Source organism: Colias eurytheme, chromosome 10 (assembly GCF_061535395.1).
Source record: "Colias eurytheme isolate Ceu_HAF_F1 chromosome 10, ilColEury1 Martin Lab GWU primary, whole genome shotgun sequence".
Taxonomy (NCBI): domain Eukaryota; kingdom Metazoa; phylum Arthropoda; class Insecta; order Lepidoptera; family Pieridae; genus Colias; species Colias eurytheme.
The window spans coordinates 2,602,894-2,625,534 of NC_142989.1; the positions used below are offsets into that span (position 1 = coordinate 2,602,894).

A 22,641-nucleotide genomic window follows, 5' to 3' on the forward strand; every position below is an offset into this window, starting at 1 on the left:
GTTTAAAGATTCATCGTATCGATTGATTGTCAACTGTAATTGCTTCTGAATTTAGTCCGCTCTATTTGGATGCAGAACAGTTTTGTTTAATATTTAACAACATGTTTATATTGGCGAAAAAGTTACCGTATAAAATATTGTACGGTAAACTTTTTCTCTGAAATGTTATATGAATGTTAAGGGAATGATAAGGGATCATTAATCTATTTAGTGACTAAAATAAGTTATGAATGTGTTTTCTTTTTACCACACTGAATGCCAATAATAATTATGTAGGTATATGAAATATGTATTAATTTTATACGGCCTACCTATTATACATAGGTACATACAAATCAAATTTATTGCTTGTAGGTAGCATTGTCGGAAAACGATTTCCTTATTTTAGTTGGCCATAATGTGGTCACGTTTTATACGATGGATGATAGAGTAAACAAATGATTGCCTTCTGTTCAGAATCTGAAATTTTTTCTTTTGAAGATCGCCATTGTGTCGCCATTGAGCAGTGAATTTCGTTAATCAATAAAAATTGCCTTCCCACTAGGTTTATAAATCTTCATGCGTAGTAAAACAGACTTTATAACTCACTAGCTGTGCCCCGCGGTTTCACCCGCGTGGTTCCGCTCCTGTTGGTCTTAGCGCGATGATATAATATATGGCCTTCCTCGATAAATGGGCTATCTAACACCGAAAGAATTTTTCAAATCGGACCAGTAGTTCTTGTGATTAGAGCGTTCAAACAAACAAACAAATTCTTCAGCTTTTTAATATGTATTAGTACCTATCGATAAAAACCCGATGATTGTTTATAAGCTTATTAACGATCATCAGGTAATAAATAATAAAATATCTAAACATCACAGGTTGTCAGACAATTTGTAATATAATCTTTGTCAAACTACTTATGTACTTTCCGTCAATAGGTTCTTAGTAAAGTCTTAAGAGGGCTTTTAGTCAGCATTTTCCAAGCTCGACTGCTGCACAAGAACACTTAGCTTATCAAAACTTTCCGCAACTCTTATGTAATGTTCTGAGTTAATTTTAATCTTGACCCTTTCGTTTTGTACTCGACACTCTTTTTATTTCCTATTGTTATTTCAAAAAGAAACTGGAACGAAATAGCCTGATAAAATATTTACTTTCATAAAATGAAAACGAGTTGAAACAGCTATTTGAAATTTCAATCTTGAATGTTACTTACTTACTTGCCTACGGTGCTACGAAATTCACCTATCGGCTGTTGGCACTGTTATTTACTAACAACTATATTCATATTATTGTAGTATAAATAAATATCGTACATGTTAAACGTACACGGAGCAATTTGGTGCCTTTATTATACACAATATTAACACATGAGTCACGTACATTCATAATAAGAACCAACAACGTGACTTAGAAATATCGTATGAGATCGCAATTTTTAGGAAATATTGTAGCTATTTTGTAGACTTTGCTGCGTTTTGTGATAAATATTTTTTCCACTATGTAATGACTATGTATAGCTTATTTTTACTGCGTACATTTATTTTCTTTATTCTTTATTTAAAATCTATATATCGTCGTTTGGTAGGTAGGTAGGTTGTAACGCACGCGTAGATATCTACAATAATTGTTATTTACGTTAATTGTACCAATATTCACCTATCATTCAATATTTAATAAATATAATAGAAGCCGGCCGGCATTCACTATAATTGTATTACCTAAAACTATGGTCTTTATTTTGATAATCATCTATCGCAAAAAATATAAAAAAATATATTTTTCCCAGAATAAATAGCTCAATTAGGAGGGGTCATTCAGTGGATGTCATATGAGAATAAATAATAATATGACGTTCGTGTCATGAAATATTTTCTTGGAATGAATTCTAAATATTTAAGGTAAGGGATGAAGGTATGCAAAATTCTGATCCCATTCCTACCGCACACCCTGAACATGAAGGTAATATTTTAAATATTTCTACATGTGCCACATCTTAACAGCCATTCTTTGTATAGTTTCTTGGAGCAGGCTCTTTATTTTAGATGTGAAAATTATAACTTTTATATAACAGGGAAGAGAAGTAGGTAAAAAAATTAGTATTTATAAAACGTAAACCTGAATCTCCAACTAGGCTAATAATAATCATTAGGTTAGTTTCACAGCACGTAAACATGTAAATTGTACCTGGAAATTATGAAAGTTGTAGTATATTTTACAGGCACAGTTAATTAAATCATCCCGTCTTACAAACAAGATGGGCCACAACACAGCCATTGTTCCGTAATGTACTGTTTTGTTACTGTCCGGATCGCACTCAAATTGTTTCGGCGCGAGTTAAACGAGGCTTGGGATCTGTTATTTGAAAATGTTTGCTTGGGAAGCCTTTGGTAATGCAAAAGCAAAGTAAACAGCGACTTCTTTTGTATATAAAGTATTTCGTTTCATTCATTTTTTATTTGGTGAAGCTATTACAAGCGGATCGTCACTTTTTTAATTTAGGGAGGTTTCTGTTAGTTTTTGAATTTGATATATTGGATAATGTACCCTGATCCTTGAAAGATATTCAAAGGGTACCATATCATATATAAGTTTTCATATCCCTACATAAACTATCGTAGCTACTTACAATTTTTCTCTATCTGTGGTTTTGACATACACAAAATACTCTGTGGTTAATGAATATGTTGTTAAATAGATTTTAATCAGGGGTTTGATTGATGGCTTTGAAAGATTTATTTTATACCACAGTAATATTATAGTGGTTATGAAGTTATTATTAGAAATGTCTTTGAGATTTGATCCATATTTATCCGAAATAGCATCGCTATTGGCATACTAAAAGCTTAATGACTTATGACTACAATTTATTAAAGGAGCTTATGGAAAATTACTATGTGTCCACTCCTCTATTACAGAATAACAATATGAGAGCAAGATAAATAGACAAGAGATTACCTTAAAACAAAACATGCTTTATGGGATCAGTGGGATTCATTCAATATCTGTAAAAGCTTGCCTGATGCGATTGGATCGTGTTGTATTATACGGAAAATACCTTCAAAGGATTAGGATTTATACTAGTTTTTTGCCATTTGTATCTAGATTAGGGATTAATTGTGATGACTCTAGGAATTGGATTAAGGTCATACTGGTATTTAATTAAATCAAATATAAATAGGACATGATAAATAAATGATAGCTCTCTTATATTAACTACGGAAGATGTAATTACATTACATACATAAACAATTTGTGTGTAAAGTATCGACAGTTTTGTTATATAGGACTATTGCACGCCTCATAAGCGAAGCGTTGAGGTGGGTACTACTGTCACTTCGCGCAAAACATCTGATTTTTCAAACTTAAAATGTCTTTATGTATCATACATTGCACTTGTAAGATAATACATACACACACATATTAAGAAAAAAACACTATTTTTAACATTCATGATATTTTTGATGTCATTTTTGTTATTTAAACTAGTTAAAAAACAGTTTAAAAAAGTTCTGTCTTGGATGTCCGTGTGTCTGTATGTGCGGAGGATTTTCTTGTTAACACGATAGCGACCGAAATACTTTACTAATCGAGTCTTTTTTTTTCTCTTACGCTTGAGTATGCTCAGGAATAGAACCCTTTCATTTTTCAGGGTCTGATTCGATGTGGTTTAATTGTTATTAAATAAACAAAAATAATAATTAATAAATAATTATTAAAAAAAAATTATGAGGCGTGCACTTTTGGATTTTCCAAATTATTTATGTCTACCATACGTAGGTAAAATTATTAATTATATTATGATTTATGACTACATACTTTAAATACTTATATGTTGACTGAAAACGATTTTTTTTTTCAAGTCGCTGAGATTGCCTTTAGAAATGAGAAAAATAATGTAGATTAAAATAAGAAATAAATTAGTATTCATAAGAAAAAAAGAGCAATAAAACCACAGTTATTTATCTATAGCGAATTCAACGTTCTTTTGTTTTAAATATTCTTTGTATATCTTAGCAAAACGCTTGTATTTAACGTTAGAATAAAAAATAATAACTGCCATTGTTGCGGTTGAAACAAGCGTTTAAGAAAATGAATGTTAAACTTTTATTTTAGCCTCACTTAATGATAATGAACCTTTAGATATTTAATATTATATTAATTATAAATAATAAAATTGTGTTTCGGGATAAGCAAATAAATAGAAACCTAAAAGGAAATGGATTCTGTTATAATGGTAGAGCTAGGGAAGGAGCGTGTGGGACCTCTGATGCTACGGTAACCTGATATTATATGAACACAGTAATATGAGAATCTTTGAGACAACGGTTTAACGGATTTGCGCGAATTTATCATTGAATCTTTTTTCTCTAGCCATAACATTGTTATTTTTTCATGAAAAAACACCTACTTATCGTGGTAAATCTTATTAATTTTACACGACTAATAACACTATAAAATATTACTTACTTATTATAAATTACTTTATTTGATGATGTTATAAAATATATTAGCAAAATGGAGATTGTAAAATTTAACAACGTATCAACAGTTTTATGCGAACAATTATTAGCAAAAAATCTTTATTTGTAGCATATATTTTGTAGGCACATACAATATATAACAAAGGTGAGATTACATACCAGCAGAAATTATTGTTGTTAGTAAACATATGTATCTGTTTTGTGATTTACATAGCTTTCATACTTTTACTTTTTATGCGTACAAGAGTATAGTATGTGAGGTCGACATTCGTTATTTATGCGCCATTAAGAAGCACTTACGTGCGTTACCCTTGTCGTAGTAAGAATATATTTTCTTAACTAAACAAAAACTAAGCTCCCATGTACCAAATGTGCACTTTTCTCCACGATTTCAGTAACAGCTACAAGAAATGTAATGGTGCGGAAATAATGGGCGTGGTCGCAGGCGAAGCGAATGGATACGAGGTCAGCAATGTTACGTTTAGACATTGTTTACTTTACTCACATATCGTCAGAACCACGCCGAATAAAAAGCCACAAAGTGTAAAAAATATTTATTAAAAAATTAAGTACACAATCTCGTTGATACTTATGGCAATAAGGCTGTTAACACAGTAAAGTAAGTATACATTATTTGAACCAAGATGCGCACCTAGTCCACACTAGACTCGTGGTCTGCATTGTGAGCATCAGTGTAAATTGATGCACTGACTATTTGTTTAAATGTAATAAGACATTCCGTTGGCGCTTAACATTTAAACCGCGATTAATGATGCCTTTTTATAGTGACTACAAGCATAAAAGATTGCAAAAGCAGAACATAATTACTCAGTAAACTAAGTTTATTACGGCTATATTTTGCATGCGATGTCCTCTTTGCTAATTACCCTTATGTTTTAGGAGAACAACACGCATCGAACAACATTCGGCTTTTACACCTTTTTTGGAGGAATACAGACTAGGACCTATATCTATGAATAGTGTATGTTTGTTTATTATTCAATTATTATGCAAACTGTCACTGAAACTTAACTCATAACGTAATATGTGATGTAAACCTCGTAGAGCCACAATTCAGTTCAACATTAATTGAATAACAGTGTTAACGTTTCGCGCCTATTTCGCAGTGTAATTTTACAAATGAAATGTACCAGCACAAAGGGTTAGTTCAGGAAATGGGAATTTTATGACGTAAACTAATAGCTCTACGTCGGCCGTGACGTGAAACTCGTAGCGTCATGGTCGGTTTCACTCGTATAGGCTATAGCAATAGTAGGTATTAATGTTTCATCTTGCTTTCTCAAACTAAGTGAATAAATGAAATCTAACAGATGCGACTAGCTAAGGAGAAGGTCAGCTAAGAGAGGGGAGTTCTGTAAGGTCTACTTAAAAGAGCTACGAAGGCCGTGAATCTCGTAGCGTCAGTCAATTTACGTTGTAATTAAATAACAGTAGTAACATGTCTATTTCAGGTTTCTCGTCGCACTAGAAATAATTAATCCTTTGAAACTTAGCTGTGAAAAGCGGCAGCTTGCAATGTAGCTTTAAATATAACTCACGTGATGCCATTGCCACTCCGTCCACGTAAAATATGCTGGGTATAATTACTTTTCTAATTTAGTTTAGTTGTATAATTACGTGAAAGTTGAAATTATACTTAAATTTTAAAAATTGTTGAGTTTTGTACATACCGTTTTATATAGTTAATGCAATATTTGTATAGTTACATATTATGAATATCAATGTATAATTTAAATGTTTTCAATCACTGCCTACTACACAAAGATTCACAATTCGCATGATTCATTCATATTTCTGTTTATGTGCGAGTTCTTAGTTAAAATATTACTTAATAAATTAAACAATTGCTTTTTAGAAGTACCTAATAACAAAATAGAGAATAATTTATATAATGTCCCCTGGCTACAATGGGCTGAATTATTTAGTACCATTATTTAAGGCCACGTTCCCAACGAGTTTGCCCATTTGTATTCGACGTATTCCTTTCTCTTGGGAGAGATTGTTCAAACAAAAATTTTATCCGATTCAATTTACCGGAATGAGTTTCTACAAGTTGCGAGTTCGCTTAATTGGCTCTTCTGAACTGGTAGATTCACACTTCAGTTTTTCATCTTAACTTAGAATTGGTGATAAACGTAATAATATTTTATTTACCTTTCTCATAGTTGTTACAGCCAGTTTCCAATAATACCACTTGAAATTAAGGTTCAATGTGTACAAAATGATTTTGTAATATATCATTGTCAAGATCCTTTTATTTTTTCTATTTTTATAATCATGACGAGTGGGAATAAATAATACAGTCGATATCTGTCAGAAAATAAAGGCAACGTCGTTTGTAAAAAAGTTATAAATAACCTCGGTTTTATTACTTATAAACGCCACCAACATAAGGCCTACATTTACAGCTGTTGTTTTCACACATCCCCGTATGAAACATGATACGTAGGTACACCACGTCCTGCATAAACATTGGGGATTATTTTTGCGTGGGAAACTTTATGAATAGGCAGCGTAGCGGGTTATTATTTATTTATTTATTTATTTATGATAAGGTACCTTACAGCTAGTGATACAATTTTTGAGATGAATAAATACTAAGCTACGCCAATTAAAAGGTACACCAATAGGTAGTAAAAATAATATACGTATGTGAACAAATACTAGTATAAGAATTTTACAAATGATAAGAGAAAAGATTTTAATTTTTTGTAGGTATAAGTAAGCATTGATCAAGCCCAATAAGTATTTATAAAGAAAGGAAATGTTTTAAATATCTTCGAATTCAAATAAATTAAAACCAATTTAATGTAAAATTAAGTAAGATATGGTAAGTAGGATGTGATTGTGTGTGTGTGTGTGTGTGTGTGTGTGTGTTATATTAATAAGGATTTAGATTAAAAAATAAAACGTAAAATTGAAGCCTCTAAAATTTTCGTGCATACCAAGCTGTCAGATAAAGTGCTTAACATTTTTTAATATTTAACAAACAAGGCACTAGCTAGATACCTACATAATGCGTTACGCACTCTCTAATATAATTTCACAGTCTACGGCGCAAATGGCGTCGCTCGCTATTGACTAAATGATCGACAGGCGAACTATAACACCCGACATTGCATAGCAGACCCTCATTATGATTAGTGGCTATTTACGACGTAAGCCATCATTCATCCAGTTAATGCTTCAGTATCATCAGTATGTATCACATAGAACCATGTTGACCCACTGACACTCCACACGAAGGCTTAATTACGGCAGAAATTTATAATTTGATGGCAGAGTACTTATTTCTTACAGAACGACTTACTATATTCAAGCTACTAACAAATATAGGTATATTTATAAGTCGATGCAAAGGAATGTCGGAATGACTATTTCTAAATTTACATGAGTAATTAGAACGGAAGATTCTTAAGAAATATCTCTCTTTTTATCTGAATGCGGAACATTTTTAAATTTGCCTCAACGTGGCGCTTTTAAACTTTTAAACTTTAGTATTTTTCCATTTTCGATAAGATATTCCGTCAGTGCAGAAGGTAAAGATATAATAACTAAAGTTACCGTCAATTATTTTCTAGTATATTAATCGATGAAATATATCACCATATATTTATTTATGTCCGTTCGACTATTACGAAGTTTCCCACCTTGTGTTGTAACGGAAATGTTTTCCATTGCATTGGTGGTTAACCTTTGGCGCTGACAAAATCTAGTAGCATCCTTGATATTGATATACAGCGTAGTCAGTAGGGTATTAATAATAGGCAATGTTGTGAGTCTATTGTACTTATGACAAGCGTTAGGTGACGCGAACACCGTCGTCGTCTTCGGTCACGGGCAGAAGCCAACTTGGCAACATTGCGTAGCTAATTTTATCGATCTCATACATGCAATAGCTTTCTCACAATCTTTACAACGTATTGTTTATTAGTGTTTATAGTGCAATTTGCAGGAAACATTTGCAATTACGTGTAAGCGGTTTGGTAGATACTATGCAGCGGGGAATATTGTAGTTGATAGCGTATCGGAAAAAGGTTTAAGAGTAGGTAGAGCTCAGGCATGATTCAATAGGGCAACTTCATTACATATAAATATCAAAAACGACACATGCACTAGTAAAGTATTATCTAATGTTAATAAAACGTGCTACAGTTGAATAAATGCCATAATTTTTGGAACAAACATTTATTGTTAAATTCAAGGCCGCTCAGGGAGTTAACTAAATGACATTATTTATGGTGAGTATTCGTTTTATGTTGTTTTTTGTATTTCAACTTACTATCCAGATCCTCTGGGTATTCTTTTTATAAGTACTTATTCACAATTATTTATAACCCTGTAATTAACGCGGCTGTATATTCTATGATAATAACTCTTACAAGCGATATCTACAATGGACGATGAAAAAAGAGAATGCATTTAGACAATCGGCAAAATATCTTGAAGTAGGCTTCACGTACAATACGAATGTGAATTAATTATAGTTCGCCCGTCGCATGCCCCAGATAGTAAGCATATTCCGGAAAGCGGTATGGTAAGTCGATAAAGATCATTTGCATGGTGTCGTGCCAACTTCCTACATTTAACAAGTATAAATAATGACCTAAATCTTGTATAGATGGCAAATTATGATTTGTTAACTGAAACTATGATTAATAATGTTAAAAATTAAAATGTTCGACTCAAGGACTTTTGCATAAAGTACCGACCTAGGAAAGGGTTGATTTCTAAAGAAAATTACTCGACGTTATAGTATAGCAGAAGACAATTAGGTACTTGTTAAGAATCTTCGCTCCGAGAATTCATAGAAGATAAAAGACATTCCTCATTTTAGATTTATTATTTATTGGTATAAAAGAGAGACATCATGTTTCATCTTCTTTTAAACTAAAACTAAGAAAGCGCGATAAAGCACTAAATAATATACCTGTTTATTTAATTCAGTTTATTTATATTCGCATTTTATTTTTTTAGGTAGAGCAACGTATATTTATAAAGGGAAAGAAAATCACGTCTACATATACAGAAGAGCACGATTTGTTATTACATAAAACATATACGGTGCTAACAATGTTATTACAACCTTTCAGCCAATAAATGTATCAACCTTCATTATGGATCACTTCACTTTCCGACAAAATGTCAACCATAGTCAACAGAGAGGGTGAAGACATCTTATCTACTGGGGTGCACCCACAGGTGCACCAAATATTTTGAAAAACAAGTAAGTATTTTAAATTAAAATAACGTAATTTAAGTCTAAGTTTTCACTTCAATCAGGTTATTCTAACGTTTTCCGTAAGTATTAGATTACCATGAAACTATATAATATAAGCGCATTGTAACTTTTAGTTCTATCTCTACAACTCTCGAACTGTATAAAACTGAAACGTTTAAAGCTATAAAGTAGCATCATGTGCAAATAAAATAAATTAAAAAATTACAGGGACGAATATTTAGTATCCGTTTCAAGCTTTGCTACATAGGACTACAAATTTTATGATTTGTTATTTATCATAATAATATTATTTTAATCTATTCAATAGCTGGTTATAGTTGGTAAGTTGGGTTAATCCATCTGGGTAATCTAGTGGTCCTATATCTATCCCTGGCGTGTGTTCCCTCGGGAAATATTATTATGTTAATGCTCGCTCTATCGTTTAACACTATTTTCCACGCCGTTTGGCTTGATGGATGTGTTGTTCAACTTTAAAATTTAATATGCATTGCTTCAGATATTTGCATTTTATAATATTTCACTATGATTAATTATACTTGCCATTTTTATTGACTTCGTTTCCCGTTTGTAACCTTTAAGAGGTAGGCAGAAAAACAACGAATATAAATAATTGTATTTATATTCGTTGTTTTTCCTAAATTGTGTAATTGGTTATATATATATTTATTACCTAATATAGTTGTAATTAGTTAATAATATTTTACATAATATTAGATCTGATTAAATTAAATTCTACTTAAGGGCTTGGTCTAGTAGTGCAAACAAATGCATCCTGTCATCCTATATGTAAATAATACAAATGTACTAAGGGAAAGTTGCTCCACTTCATTTTTAAAAATTAAATCATTCGTATAATTTAATATTCGTAATAAGTACCAAAAATGACAATTTGAAACAATTTTCGTGAAAATTACACCGGGTGATTTTTTTTTATCAGTACACAAAATTTGCGAATACTTTCTATTGATATCTTCAACTTCATGTTTATATAACTGATCAACTTTTACAAAGAAATTTGTACGAAATATAAAAAAAATAAGCTTTCCATACAAAATGCATAACTCTATACATTTTTTTCGACCTAAGTTTCTTAGTGAAAGTTGTTCAGTTTAACTAATAAAACGGATAAACAAATTTTGTATTTAATAAAAAAAATGTAATGTTTGTGTTAAAAAATTATAAAATAGAAAAATACGCAAATGAAAACAAAAGATATTTATTTCTGACTAGCTTCCGTCCGCGACTCCGTCCGCGCGGATGTCAGTCTTCGCGTCTTCTACAGATTTATTATATTATGTATAATATATAGATTTATATTGATAAACCTAATAAATATTTTGCTAGCATTCTGATGCTTTATCGGTTGCACTGGATTTATCTCTTTTTTTTCAATCGCTTGAATGATATAGGATGGGTCCTTGATGGGCATCGAATGCTGAAGTCTCGAATCAATCAATTCTGACAGTAGGCAATTTATGTAAAATCCAATAATGGTCCATCATTTTATTTTGCCTAAACGTTACATACTTTTTTATATATTCTATTTTATATATTCTATTTTATATATTCTATTTTTAACGAATGATTCACTCCAGTCCAAACAGCAAATAAGCAGACTTCTGCTTCTGCAACGTTTAGTTGTCCCTGAATTTGGAAAAAATAGTCATGATTCTTATCTATGACAAAAGTGTTATTTTTTGCATTGTATTTCAAATATTAAATTTTTTTTTAACCGCATCTTCCGCATTCATGTCTTTTGCCGGAATTAGACATTTAACTTCTACTAGTCCCATTTTCCCTTTTTGATATGGGAGTGTATAAAGTAAATTTTTTAGATATTTCTCGTTATACTTTTAAAAAGTTATTATTGTCATTTTGCTCATTAGGTAAAGTAATTTCGATATCAGTTTTAAGTTTTTTGATACCTGCAATAATAACGTCATAATCGCCTGCACATACTTATCGATTACACCCTGTATACAATCCACCATCCACATTCATAATGTTTTCCTGTCCTCCTCTCCTTTACGCTGTTCACCGATACATTTTAAATGAGTAAATCTGCTACCACTGAAGGATGTTTCATTGTGATCAGCAAATTTTCACCACTGTTGTCGATTATTTGTTTTTCATTTTTAATCAGCAATTGGGAATCATCAGTTTTGTTTTTTGCAGATTGGTGATGTACCCTAACAATACGTCGAAAAGGGAAAGCATCAACGAATTATCGTTTTCGTCCTCTTTTTTTATTCTTCGCGTCTCTGTTACTTCTGTTTGTTTAGTTCTCAACCCCACTGAATTTTGATGATGTGATGATAATCCATTTGTTTTAATATTGGTACTTAGAGTTTTTTGGTAGTTTTGTAGTTAGACTAAACTAGAAATGGTGGACTAAATTTGTCAGCGCGTCTGTAAGATCAGAATATAAAACCAACATCCTGTATTTAAGTTACAAAATTAATAATCAAACAACATGCCGCTACGTTGAAAATGACTAAAAGAAAAAATTAAAACACCTCGGATCAATTTTGGAGTAAACAAATCATTTTCCCCGTATGGGGATTTCCCCGGATGAACTTGGGAAGTTCAAGTTCTCAATACAAGTTTATATTATATTTTGTATTTCTCAAACGAAAAATAAACATTTTTGGAACTTCAAAAAAATTATATTATAAGAAAATTTATGAGCTTACTTTAGTTTTAAAGAAATATACATCCCTTTACTGACACCCCGTAAAATAAAGAAATTGTTGCCAATCACCTTTGCAATCTATTTGGTTTCATTAACTATATGTTCGAAGATAATTTTTTTTCTAGTAGTTACTAGTTACACGCGTATTTTTTTCGTTTATTTTCCATATCGAAATCAAATGTTTAAAAATACGAATATTTGCACAAAACTAAGATAAAAATAATCAATTAACAAAAATATTAAATTTAATGAAGTAGAGCAACTTTCACTTCGGTATGAAGGAAAATCGAGCGTAGAGCACACGTCAGAACGCTCCGGCCCAAGGAGCGCGACTAAAGAAATTCGCTAGGATTTTTCCTTATTATTTTAAATATTTTTTTAATATTTAAAGAATTATCAAAATTCAAAAAAAAAATTTTTAAAGGATTAATACTCATTGATCTTCAACCAACTCGAATAAATTAATGGAAAAAATAACTTTTAGCAGTATTTATCAATCGATTTTGTAAGGCAAAAAATGGGAAATTTAATGAATTTATAACGCTCTAATTAAGAAAATCATAAGTTTTTCGGCAATTGTATTCAGCAGTTTTTAATAACGACTATATAAGGATAATAATGCGCTGATCAGATTATGTAAATTGTAATCGGTTGCAACGTAGTGAGTGCACAAACTTAGCTCGAAATGATTTTGGGGGAAAGAGACTTATCTTGAAGGCCTGATTAAGGTAACATAAAGTAACTTTATAAATGTGAAAAAATTCACGCGCATTGCGTATATAACACTAATTGATAAACAAGAAAAAAAAAATTCAGTTTATCATTTCATTAGCCGGGAAAAAATTGTCAAATAACTTGTTGAAAACGCAATTTTGCTAGACTGCAGCCTTAATACCTACTACAATCTTTAAACAGTCGGGGATCTTAGAGCTAAACTTAAAGCAGATTCAGTTACCTATATTATGTTTGCGTAAATTCACATCTTCACATCAACAATTGTATGATACTTATATTTTTCAATTCGTTAGCATTATATAGGTTATCAGGCAATGGACTATTGGTTGGCTCGTGGCTACCTATACCTTTATAGTTTTATTTGACCTGAATCTTAGACAAGGGACTTCATAATTTACATTGTTTAGGCGGCTGGGTCAACTGAAGCTCGATTCGTAGAAGTAGTTTTAATTCTCTTTTTTAGTAATTTATTTTTGTCTTTATATCAAAATGATTTAATAGTATCGGTGTGGAACAAAAGTTACAACCGGCCTGAATTATAAAGCAAATGTTTACCGCGCTCAAAATAAAGCCGGATACTCTCAGATAACCGGCTAAATAAATAACATCTTTGGGATTCTGCAATCTATGGCAGTTTAATGAAAAAGAACGAGTTTCAGTATCGTGTGAATTGAAATGGAAACTCCTACTTGATGAATAAGTATAATTTTACAATATTTAACGTAATGAAGGTACCTCTAGGTACAACTCACAATTTATATTTTTAATTTAGCAATCGATATAATCGTAGTTACGAATGTTTATTTTTCTTTGTGCAAAATTGGCGTGTAATATTTAGGTGGATTCGAATAAAATTAGTAGTGACCGAATGTCGGCCAGGAGGGCGGTACCTACTTTTTCGAGGCTTTAACGAAAAGGTCAGAGGAACTCCTTTAACTTGATCGAATTAATATGTAATGGGTTTATTCACAAGCAGTGAAAATAAGGTAAGACTGACTGAAAGATCGATCAGATCGAGTAAATTTCCACTTAAAGGCTATCCAAAAATATAAAAGACCAATCGATTTCCTTGTAAAAAAATATTTATAAGTAAAATATTAGTTGACTTGTTCGTTCTAATAAAAGCAATACACGAAATTATTTTCGTGCAGTGTCATAAACAAGAAAGAATAACAAATAATCGTAAAGTTCGACCACAAAGCAATTTTGTATCAAATTCACGTTTACTCATTGAACGGAGCCAGGCTTATGAGCTTCTAAGCCTCCACGAACACAGCGTATCGACCGTTACGAAACAGAATTCGTTGGTTTTGTACATTTTGCGCCGAAAATTTTCAAAGAATCATTGCTAGAAAGAAAATAATGTTTATTAAATAAGTACACTTAGTTAAAATTATTTGTCAACCAATATTTTATCCCCTTGTATCCTTTATATAAAATCAAAATGCAGTTTGGTTTTCATTTTACTTTTCCACGAAACGTTTTACGTTATATCTTATCTTTACACATACTTTATGTTGTATTTTCGAAACAAACAATGATAAAATTAGAAACAATGTTATATAATATATGTATGTATAATGTATTAGGGTGACGATGGCAGTTCCCACCATACCCAAAATGAGGTAAATGCTAACATCGTTAACACAAGTACCCTCGGAGTAGCTATTAAATTTTTGGTCGTTAGACTCGCCGGAAAAAACATTGTGTGGAAACCAATATAGGCCGACCCATTTCGACAGGCAATTTTAATCTTTTTTCCCCAATCTCAACTGCAGATGAAAAATTTAAACTTAACCTCGGCGGAGATTGAAAAGTTAGTGCGGTATAAAAATGAAGGAATTAGTAATGAAAGTTAGTTCTCACGGATTATAAAATTCACACTCTATTTCTAGAATGATACCTATCAGATCAAAATACGACGTAAATACCGTTTATTCCTCTCTTTAGTAAGCTTTCTTACTCATTTTTTTTTGCTCAGTTTCATGAAAAATCTATTATGCAACATTTTAGATAGACAGGTTTGTCAATACGTATCCTAATCCAACTTATATTATGTTTTTAACCCAAAATACTAAACTGATTATCAACTTAGGTAATGATCTAAGACTTAGGTATATGATACGCAGTCAAACAATTTTTTATTGTTAAATGACGAAATAGAGGAAAGAATTTAGTAGATATACCTATCTACAACACGCATAAAATGCAAGCTGGAATGCGAAGCCGCGGTCGCAATGTTAGTCCTGTAATTGTATTTGGTCGCTACAGCTCCTTTGCTCATTTTATGATAACTTTAAATAATGACTATCATTAATTCCACTTCATTTGCCTACTCTCTCATCTCGATGTCTCGTTATATCTTATTCATAAGGTTTGGTGTAATTTGAATAGTACCAGCTCCATGGTGAATATTTTATGCAGTTACGAGTTTAGTCGCAATTTCAGTATTTGGCTTTCCAAAACATAAGCTAGCCCTAAGGGTCAAGTTCTCTTTTCATAGTCTTATTTACATTTCGTTCTTATTTTTTTGGAGCTAGGAACTCATTAAACTTCATCGTCAGTACGATTCTGACATTTTAATTAAAACTTTGATGCTTATGCATAACTTCTATCTGGTTTTCTTATATCAGTAGTTAATATCTAATTTTGTTTAAGAACTTTGTACGATAGTAGATTATTGTAATGTCATTCTATTCCACGAATTTATACGTTTTGAATGTTGAAAAATATAAGCAAATATTTAAATGAAATTCAAATAACATTTTTAGAAGTTACGTATTAATTCAATGCACAAGTAGTTCCAGTTAACCTCTTCTATAATTTACAGACAATTCCTTTGAAGTTATTGGCGCGCACCTCGGGCTACGTAGAATGTATGATTATTGTAGCATATAAAATTATATTGTATTCGTCTTTTAAATTATAAACGTCGGTATACTACAAGGTATCGTTATGATTAATTTAATTTGACATCTTTTAAAAGCTTATAGTAAGAAAATACTACAAAATTATTGTTGATACTATTTCTAACACCTACGTACCTAATTCTGTCTACAGTGCCACAAACTTATCTGACCCGGTGGCAAAAACTGGAACTACGTGCCGCCATTTTGAAATGTCACATTTTCACAGACTTTTCATACGGAATATTTTGTTTATATAAAAGAAAGCGACATCAGTGACACTGTCACCGGGTCAGATAAGTTTGTGGCACTATAACTACCCCGGTTTTATCATCTAAAATGACAATTTGGCGTGAAAACTTGACATGTAAGTATATATAATTTAGGATGAACGTGCCTAAGTTTAAACAAAACAAACACACCATTCGCCTAAATATAGACACGAGTATTATTTTTAGCTTGTACAAAGAATGAGCGTGCTAACAAGACAATTAATGCAAACAGTGTATGAAGCCACTGTTTGATGAGTATTCGGGATAGAATCGTGAACGTACTATGTACTTACAGTGACAAAAAAGACGTGTGGCACTCGAGGACTGCCGCGGTAAAGCTATTGCATGCTATGCCTTCAAGCCACACCTCCGTGCCCTTCGGAGTGAGGAGCGTGAGGTTTTTTCGTTACGGAATTTCTGGATTCGGTCCCCGCGCTCAAGGCCCGCGATAGAAGCTATGCAATAGCTTAAAATTTGTTATTTTTCATTAATTATTTAACTATCTATTTATTCTTTCGTAGTTTGATTCTGTTGCGATAACGGTGTATTTACATCTAACGAACGTAGAGCTAGAGATAGAGCAAGCGCATTATTTCGTGATCTTTTAGTGTAAACGAAAATGTAATCTTTATTGTTATCATGCGATTCTGCTAATGGAGCTAAAAACTACAAGTAAAATCTAGAATGTAAATGTTTTATATTGGAATTATTAAGACGTAATAATAGACTACAGGCCCGTGTTGAAAAAATTATGGGTCATTTGACCCACCACCTGACCTATCTAGAATGATATAAGAGCATAAAATAATAAGATTCAGCACTATGACGTCACTTGTAAGCTGTCCACCTGAGTGCAGATGAGAATTCGAAGGTTCAGGTAGAGATTTTCTCCCCTTGTCTCCATGATTTTTGTACGGCGTTGCGGAATAATTGATTAAAAGTAGTATAGAAATAGTATGACACAGATGCCGTACAAAATCAAATGACCAAATTTACCCCGGCAACTGTCGAAAAATGGAAATAAATTCCGACTTTGTGGACCACATGATATATTCTAAAGGCAGACTTGCTCATCGATCGTTATTACTTACCAGTACTTAGGTTCTTTGTAAATCATTTCATTTGTCGCATATTCGAATAATTTTTTGGTAATGGTAAAAATATTAATAAAATAGTTTAAACCAACTTCAATCATTCATTAGACAAACACACTATAGACTCACATTATTACAAATTATTCTGAAATGTCAGTTTTATGAAACGTTAGGATAGCTAGATTTAAGTATATGACCTACAACGGTTTGCACGTAACCGTTTCAAAGGAGAGCAATCATGCACAAAAGCCAGTACAACTGTCCCGATTTTTCCGATTCCCAGTGGAACGAAGAAAGTCTGAGTCAAGCGGGAAAAATAAGGCTAATCACCTATTTAACTGTAGAGACTATCGATTAATGAAGCAATTTGTTTGACCCTTTCAATGGTTACCCTATTATTTAGTAATCTTGCAATGTAGAGTTGGTTGTTAGGGTTGATCATTTGAAACATTTATCATTTAATCATATAGACCAACCTTTCAATCGTTTGAGTAGAAAGTGGCTTCGTGGAACTTTAAATCAATACCAATACAAAATTCATCGTTACAAAGTTTTATAAATACTCATTTGAATAATACATTCGCTACCGTTTCATATATACGCTATTATTGCTTCATTTTATTGCCTGCATGAAATCAATTCTGATCGTTGTCTACCTTAGACACTATTGAACGTATGGCACATATTTTAACGTCCAATAACCTGTTCAAATATTGAAGAGTTCTATTATTGCTAAAAAAATATTATAGACTATTTTCGTCGAAATTGTTTGATACATATTTTAATGTTTAGGTAAATTGTCGCCATGAAAGTAAATATTGAATGGTCTCCTAAATGATGGTTTGTTTACCGCTTAATTACCAAATTGCTACTAGGCCGAGGAATGCTAATTGATTGTAATGAATAATTGTCAGCAAGTATTCGCTAGTACGTATGACGTTTGCTCAGGCCGAATCCAATAATAGACATTATTACACTGCATCTTTATTTTTAAATGCGTAATGAACGTGACTAAATCAATGTAAAAATATACAATTTCAGAAATACGAACTGAAATAGCTTGGTAATCCAAAATGTCAAACATATTTACATACATGGGTTGATCCAAAAGTAATGATAATCAATAATAAGCAAGGTCATTACAGTTAAAATAATTATGTATGTCTCTAGATAGTCTTCTAACTAGATAATATACTTCGATATTTTTTTCCTAAACTTAAAAAAAAAAAACTTTGACTTCATCAACAAAAACCCCTCTACTGCGGCCATCACTTCGCTGTCGTCTTAAAATTTCTTGCTAAGACGGTGTTTCTTGTGCCGAAGAAAGGGATAGAAATAACTAGGAGCTAGATCTAACAAACAGGGTGGGTGTTCAAACATTTGGAATGCCGATTTTTGAATGGCAGCCATTGCAACTGACGCTTTGTGATCTGGTGCGTTGTCTGGGTGAAACAGCATTCAAGCCCGAAATTTTACCATGTCTCTTTTCCTTATTAACCTACCGCAATCTTTTAATTTGGTCTGTGTAGTAAGAGCCCAATATAGTGGCTACCTTCTTAAAATATTCCACCATAATTATTCCTTCAGCGTCCCAAAAAAACTAACGCTTTAATCTATCCCACCAATTTTCACTTTGAATTTCTTCATCGTCACTTTGGAAGCTCCCATTGCAGGCTATTGATTGTTTCTTGGTTTCAGCATAAACATGGTGAACCCGGGTAACATCCATGATCACAAATCATGACAAAAAAATTATCCTGATCTCATAAAAAATTTAGAAATTTCACCCTCTAAATGTCGAATCGCTGTTTCTTCTTTTCGTCGGGAAACATTCTGGCACCCACGGTTCACATTCAAATTAATATAAATACTTGGAAACGTGGCCTATTGATATGATTTTTTTGTGATAACTTAGTGAGTACATGAGAAAGCAAAAAACATTTATTTTATATTTTTATGTGCACAGGAAATACCCAATTATCATTACTTTTGGATCAACCTAGGTCCGTCGTATTTGACATTTCATAAAGATTGCGATTATCGATGTATTTAATTTACCTACTTTCTTTCGTTGATTTATGATCCTGTAAAATAAATACGACTTTAAGTATATTTTGATGGAAATGTGACGTTTAATTTAAAGGTAGTAAATTATATAGAACGGGCTGGTAGATCGTACGTTCTTTAAAAATAACTAAACAATAGAGCATCACCGCTTAACCGTTATACAAAGACATAAATATACATATCATTATATTGTGTTTCACTAGAAAGCAAGTAGGCGGTTATATTGTTTTTTTCTGATTATTTTCTTAAAAAATTTGTGAATATAAAAGCTCAGCTATTTGCCAATATATAGGTATCAAAGAAGTAAAGCAAAGGTACACAACAAAAACACACAACTCAATTTGGTTATTTAAATAAAATGCACTCAGTTTAATTTTAAATTCTGTTTTTATTTTATTCTACGCTAACAGTGGGCAAAAATACAGACGTAATAAAATAACATGAAAACATGGCGGACCAATATGCGTGAAATGTCATTCCAACGTGGAATACTAACATAAGTAATTTGTACCATGTTAATAATTGCACATATTCGGTATGTACATTGTACGTACTTATTTATTTTTCCGTAAGAGCGTGGTTCATAGCATCCATTTAGTATATTATGTTATATTTTTTGTGTAACCCAACTGAAATGAAAGTGAGTTTTGTAATTTTCTATCATTCTTAGAAAATTTAAACTTTGCATACAAAACAAAAACAAGAGATATAAATTTTTATTTTTATTTTCGCAAAACACTATCATAGACACAGGCTGAATATGGGCCAATTACTGATAATATCAGTGAAAGCTTCTTTAACCACATCGAGCAGCCTTTTGGTAGGAGAAAATTTTACGGGTTTTAGACACCGACATGCTAATGTTACGAAAATTAAAATTTCCCTGCTAAAATTCTGTTACCTTCGTGCTTTCACTTCTATCGGAAGTACCTATAGCTTTTTATGAAATTATGTCACTTCTAAGGTAACGATCGAATTTACTCTGCTAGTACGATGAGGCGATAAATAAATGACACAGTATGCGTACTTTTTCCACGAAACCAACGTAATTTTCCGAGTATCTCTCTACGGCAAAATAAACATTAAACATTCCATCGTACCTGCATATTAATACAATGTGTGGTTGAAATGTTATTGGTCATAGTAACTTGTTTTTATTACTTTCTTTGTGTTTTCAATTAATTTTTTAATCTCATAATCCCTCTTGTATCCGGAGCTAGTTTTTATGCTCGTTTTAGAGATTAAATTTACTATCAAAATGATTATACTCGTAATATCTGCAATGAACATAAGCTTCCTGATGTAATGAGTAGATAACTATGAATGTTTACAATAACACTTTATATTTTTAATTAAATAGGTTCATGGAATAAATGTAATAAAAGAGAATTTTTTAATATACAGACTAAGCTCAAAACGTTTAAATTAGAAATTTTAATCTGTTTCAGTTGTGTAGATCTTATAAAAATATGAATTTCCAAAAAGAACAAGACAGCAAAATTTAAAAGCTGTAACGAGAGACCTAGATATATTCGGAAGCTTTAATTTTCTATCCGATATTGGAGCGTACTTTGGTTGAAATTGGATGACCTTTATGTAGGAACCCAAAAGAATAAGTTCATAGTCCACACCAAAAAGGGAAAATTGACTAGAGATATGGTTATAATAAGATTGATCTGATTATGCGAATTGACCACAGCAACAGTGAACAGTTTCACGAATATGTCTCTACACTTTTTAACAAAGGTGTACCTATTTTAAGAAATTTCAATTTTTGAATTTGTAAATAGTTATAAAGACCGTGAAATAACTAATATTTCATCTGTATATATGTACTTTACATTTATTTATTTATTTTATTTACATATTCCACACACAAAGTTTGGCAAAAGCAGGCAAAAGCAGAAGCAATTGGCGGCTTTATTTCTTAACAGCAATTTCTTCTAAGCAACCAAAAAAAGAAAAGCAGAAGGTTAAATACAATTACAAATTTGGGAAGATAGTATACATAGATTTAGTTTATCTATTGTTTATAGATGAAGTATTATTCCTCGAGCGAAGTACTACATTGTAGCTACAATTCAGCAATAAACATTTTCTAGTTTTGACAATAAATCTGAGTCGTCCGTTTATTTTCTCCACTACGACTAAGTACTCGTAAAAGCTGTATGAGGTACTTAATCTCACCATAAATTTTCGGGTTTCGGTACATTTAATACATTCAATTGGTCATTTCATTTTACAAAACACCAATATTATGATTAAGATCCTAAAGAAGCAGTAGTTTAGTAAAATTCAGATAATCATGTTTTGAAACTGAGAATATCTAGATATTCAAAAACTCTACGTAAAGTTTAACAAGCGAATTACATAAGTAGGTACTATTTTGTCCTTTTAAGATTATATCGACACAGACAGACCTGTTTGTGACCTAAATCTCTGAGGATATTTGACGTCATACTTTGGCCTAAGCCCAATTTTTCTACAAAACACAATTTATGTCAATAGACAAGTAATAATACGTAATAAAACTTTGATGCTCAGACAAAATATTGTAATACGCATAACTTTAGGCAAGTCTCATTAAAAACGGACGTTTTGCAGGGAATTTTTCGAGCACTCTATCACAGTAATTTATACTACCGTAAATTAGGATATTAATAAACATTCTAAGGCTAAAAAGAGGCAAAGTAGATCTTTCATAAAAAATTGATATAAAAAATAAAAAAAATGCGAATTTACATGAACTCCTAAGTAACAACTACAAACAATTAAAAAGAGCGTTAAATAAATTAACAAAAAGCCACTTACCACAACAGCTATCAATACAATAAGCAAAACATAATTTAAATAACAGTTTATTTAAAACTTAGAAGACGTTAAAAGTTTACCTTTGCCGCTCCCACCGCAGTATCGATTCCTTCGTACCACCAGCGCGGTCCCACCGGACGCCGCTGCCACCACTCGCTTACAAGCAAAAAGAAACAAAACCAAATAGCACGCACACTCAAAACGTTAGCACTGTTAAAATATACGCGACCGGCGAAATACACATCGGTTCACTTTACACAGTATTCAATTGATTAAAAGCGAAATATTTTCCATAACAAAAAATAATTCGAAACCCAAAATATTAAATTGCG

At 31.8% G+C, this 22,641-nt stretch overlaps 1 protein-coding gene across 1 annotated transcript in view; it reads right to left on the reverse strand.

Annotated features, from left to right (window-relative positions):
- pHCl-1 (pH-sensitive chloride channel 1) overlaps nt 1-22,403 on the reverse strand; it is a 41,243-nt gene extending 18,840 nt beyond the window's left edge. The window contains exon 1 of the mRNA XM_090106169.1: nt 22,390-22,403. The gene's annotated coding sequence lies outside the window, so the exon portion shown is untranslated. The remainder of the gene's footprint in view (nt 1-22,389) is intronic.
- Nucleotides 22,404-22,641: the final 238 nt, after the last annotated feature.